Genomic DNA, 4945 nt, shown 5'->3' with positions numbered 1-4945 from the left:
AAATACACAATATCTCACATCAGTATCCATATGTAATAATTCCAATACACAAAACATAGTTTTTGGAAAGCGCCCCTACCTCGAAACGCAAATTTCATATCCCAAACGCTTCACCGAGTCCTTTTCGTCTCAACTCGAAATCACCGGCAACCAAAACCTCAGCTCCCAGCCACTTTTGCAATAACCATAGCAACACTAATCGCAACATATAACAATCAGGACTCGACCCCACGTTACCAAAACTCATTTATTAACCAAACACAACTGAAAACTAACGTGAGGCTTTCCGAAACATACTTACCGAAGAAGAAACGGCTGAACCGAACAGCGGCGGTCTCTTGAACCGGTTCGGCAGCAGCACGTCAGCCACCTCAAGTGACAGTGGCGACCGGACTCCGGCGTTGGTAACTGAAACCCACATACAGAGGCGATAAAGCTGTCGGAATCTTAAACGAATAAACCAAATTCAAAGCCCTTACCGGTAGAGTTTTTTTAGGCGACGGAAGAAGTAGCCAGAGACTCCGGCGGTGGTCCCGGGAGTCGAGAACCACCCCTGGCGGCCCGAACCCTTTTCTGATGGCGGCAGTTCCGACCGAGGCGGCGCCAGCGACGCAAACAGTGGCTGCGCGCGGTGGTTGGACTCCCAGCACACCTTCAGATCTCTCTCGTCTGCTCTGCCATAAAGGACGGCGACTGTCTCGGCGGCCAAGGTCAACGGCGGCGCAGCTCACCAACGGTGGTGATAGCAGCTTCGCCCTGCTCCTGTGCGCGCACGCGCACTCCCTCTTCCTCGTGTCGGCTCCTGTATCGCACCCCTCACGTTCGCAGTTCTGGGTCCGGCGCGGTTCAATGGCGATCGACGGCAAGGTGCGGCAGCCAACCAGCGCCTCCTTCCTCTCCCCTGCGCGCACGAGCTTTCTCTCGCCTTCGTGACACTCTTCAGGCGACGAAACGGGATGATGGTGGTCGAACCGCGACTGGGCAGGGATGAACGGGGCGGCTTCGACGGCGGCACTCCTCGCGTGCGGCAGTCCGGCAGTCGCGGCGGCAGTACCCAGCCGGCGGCGCCGATCCTTTCCCCCTCTCCTTCTCTCCTTCTGGCCCAGTCTCCATTTTTGATTTTCCCGTTCTTCCTTTCCATGTTTCTATGAATGAGAGGGTGAGAGGGAAACAAGTGGGGTGCGACTGCTGGGTTCAACCAAATTAAATCCAACACTATTTGTACATTGAAAATACTATTTGCTCACCAATTTCACAAATTATTTTCAATAAAATGCCCAAATCCAAAAATTAGAAATAATATACTTAATTTCTTCATTTTCCAAAATAGCAGTAATAATATTTAAAATATTACTTATCTAATCCAAATCATATAAAATCCTTATTATTTCATAACTATCAACTTTATACTTTAAATATAGAAAATAATCCAATAATTTTAAAATTGGATAATAATTATAACTTATCTCAAATCCATTAAATCAAAACTTGCCTTAATTATCTATAATAAAATAATCTCTGAAATTAAGGCTATAAATAACTGTAGGATTTGAGACTTGCTCATAATAAGACTTTTCAAAAGTTCTGGGTCTTATATTCTACCCACCTTATAAAAATTTTCGCCCTCGAAAATTGATACAAAACAAAAGGAAATCTCATAACAGTTCACCCTTGAACACATTTAAGGAAAAAGTAAAAATATCTCAACATATAAACATATATACGATTTTCAAATACTTGGATGGTCGTATGCATAAAGATACAAAGGTAGGAGTGTGATTGCAAAGCAAACATCACAAGATAGGCTCAATGCACAAGGTCATATGATCTCAAGGCTTTACAAAAACTTGAGGTGCCCAAATAGGGTGCAAATCAAGATAGGCGTTCACAAAGCAAAGTGGTAATTAGTGTGGTAAAAGGCTGCAAGGCATGTTGGTATTTAAACAGCGGCATAACGTTCGCTGACAAATCTCGTTCCCACTTTAGAACTTCAATTTCTCAACTCCACCAATCATCTTACAACCTCATAGCCCATTATAAGCCTAACAACCGCAAATCTGTTTGCAAGGAACAGAACACCCACAACTCATAACATTTTACACCTACCATTTCACTCACCATACACACATATCACGTCTTAAAGAACTAACGCATCGCGTTACTACGTCTACAAGTCGCACGTGATATCAAAACAATTCTCGAGTGTACTTAGAAGGATACAAGATTTAGAAAGGAGAGTCGAATGTCAAGGATAGCAATAATAGATTTGAGAGAATGTATCCAATCCCAGATAACTAAGGATGCTCAAGCAATGAAGTTTGTTAGACACAATTCAATTGACAACCTCAAAGATAACTCTTGAATCAAAGAAATCCAATGGGATCAACAAGAAGAAGGATTAGTACATCAATTTGAAACAAATTCAAGCTGAGTCGAAGAAGTATAAGGTTTATAGAAGAAAATATTTCAAACCCAAGATAAAGCTCACAGAACTCAAGAGCATGATTAAAAATACTTCTGAATACATTGTTCATAAAAGAATCGAAAACTTGCGGAAAAATCACTTCACGGTTTAGAAGAAAGTCAAGCAATATACATTTTTCAAGAGAGTAACAAAAGCATAAATGTGGCTTTGCTCTAAATCAATTTCACGTTGAAGTAGATTATGTAGAGTTTTAAAACAAGATACACACAAGTTTGGCTAAGAACCAAAATATTTTCTCAAATATTTTAGATAGATATTAGGTGCACAACTTAACCAAAAGCAATCATAAAATTCGGAAGAGAGATCAAATGTTTGTTCAAAAATTCTCAAAGTCCATATTCAAACAAGTGTATATAACATCTATAGCAAGGACGAAAGAGGAAGTTAAATTCTCTTTAGAAAAGAAATCCCGAGGTAAAAATTTGCTTACAATTGGTAAGGAAACAAGTAGTGCGTTACAAATGAACATGTTTCCATCAAACAAGGAAACTTTTCAGAACCTCTTTAAAATAGCGCATGTCAACTTTAAATTAACTTCGTCAAAATTGAACAATGGTTTCAATTTCAATCAAGCAACAGAAAAATAAATCCAGTTTTGAACCTTTTCAAAGAGAATTCAAAAGTTCAAAAAGTCCGAAACAAGAATCCAAAGTATACTTGAAATCACCATCTCAGAAGGATGTTCAAGAAAATTAGGATGTACTTAAAAGAGTCAAGCCATGCAAGGAGGGTTTTAAATCAAGGTAGTTCAAACAAGATTCACTAGTCATGAAACATCCAACAAGCTTCCAATTGACCCAAAAGAAAAGTCGTAGAAAAAGACAACTCAATCATTAGTAATTTCTCAAGGATAAATCTTTGACTAAAAATTTTTTGTAAAGATAATGAGAGGATATATAAATGATGCACTATTTTGAAACGAATCAAACTAACTCACATAAGAATGAGATTCACAAGATTGGAAAAACCAAGATCAATGGTAATGTTCACAAATTGTAAAAGATTAGTTTAAAATAACGTCAAGTATGATATTCATGTAGATGGAAGGTTTAGTAGAGAATTTAGTCCGTTCATAGGGAGAAAGCTATGAGTCCAACACTCTCAAAAGAACAACAATGGCATAAATCATATAGCATGCTAAATCAAACTCAATTCAAAATAAGTTAAGTAAAGCTTATCAAATGAGACTCAACTGGGATAAAAGTGAAAAAGCTTTCCTTTCCAAAATTTTGAAAAATATCCAAATACCTAATCAAATGAAGATGTGCGTTGGAACCATAGTAAAATTACTAGAAAGTCAAATTGTATTTTAAAGTAAATGTAGTTCCGTAAACTAGTAAAAGCACAGGCGGGGTATTAGGAATAAATAGTTGTCAAACTGTATAAGAAATCTCAAAGTTTTATACATAGATAAATATATATCTAATCAACAGCAATTTTTATAAATTCTCAATTGGCTGTGCTCACTGTCAAATAAGAGAAAAACTGAATCAATAATTTCTCTAATAATGGACTTAGAATCTTAGAGTTAAAAAGGCATAGCGCATCATGACAAGTTCAAAGCTATATCAAAGAATACGTGAATCAAGAAGAACTCAAACCGAGGAAGATAGATGCAACAAGGATTCCAAACAAGCATATGCAATTATGTTCAAACAGAAATGCATATGAATGGAGGAATAAAGTTGAAAAATCAAGCTACTTTTCAAAAGGATTAGTAACCAAGAACTTCAAGTTAGGATACGAAAGAATAGGTCGACTCGAACAGAACACATAACTGAGCAACCTCGAGAAAAGTTTTCAACGTTCCCAAAACCCACGATTCGCTTAACTCAAAACTCGGATTTCATCTATGATAACTCATTAGTGCTTTCATAACAAAATTCACTAGTATTAAGCCGGCCAAACTTAATACCAAGAATTATGCAATGCAAGACTAACATCGTTAATCAATAGACCGTCATGTGCATAAAGGTCTAATTCTCGTCATTCGGCAAGACCTAATACATGACAAACGCTCAGAGTATGCAACTGAAGCATAGTCGGTCCATTCCTCAGGCTCTACAGGAAGGACTGCTCTGATACCATAATGTAACACCCTAACTACCAAAGCTCACGCTTCCGGCTACGCAACTCTGATAGCTCGGACATTAGGCTGTGCAACTATGATAGCTCGGATATTACGACGACACTTATACTATTTAATACTAAAATATGAGCCTGTTTAAAACTTTAAACCGCAAAACCGCTCCCAAGAATACTTTCGTTCGACAAAGTACATCCATAGATACCATACAACTTACAAAAACTCTTAAAAGATACATCCATATATATATATATATACATACATATATATAAGTAATATTACAAACATTAACCAATACAATTCCTACCCCTCTTATAGAATATATCAAGATAAAGGCGAGGGTACAAAAATAATAATCTAAAGCAATACAGAGA

General features: G+C 38.0%; 1 long non-coding RNA gene across 1 annotated transcript in view; it reads right to left on the bottom strand.

Annotated features, from left to right (window-relative positions):
- Positions 1 to 93: 93 nt before the first annotated feature.
- The window catches only part of LOC107469836 (uncharacterized), a 7439-nt gene continuing 2587 nt past the window's right edge, over positions 94 to 4945 (bottom strand). The window contains exons 2-3 of the long non-coding RNA XR_008004579.1: positions 302 to 408; positions 94 to 195 (exon numbers count right to left, since the gene is read on the bottom strand). This is a non-coding gene — a long non-coding RNA (uncharacterized LOC107469836). The remainder of the gene's footprint in view (positions 196 to 301; positions 409 to 4945) is intronic.

The sequence above is a fragment of the Arachis duranensis genome, chromosome 10, assembly GCF_000817695.3.
Source record: "Arachis duranensis cultivar V14167 chromosome 10, aradu.V14167.gnm2.J7QH, whole genome shotgun sequence".
Lineage (NCBI taxonomy): Eukaryota > Viridiplantae > Streptophyta > Magnoliopsida > Fabales > Fabaceae > Arachis > Arachis duranensis.
This window is presented reverse-complemented; position numbering and strand designations above follow the sequence as displayed.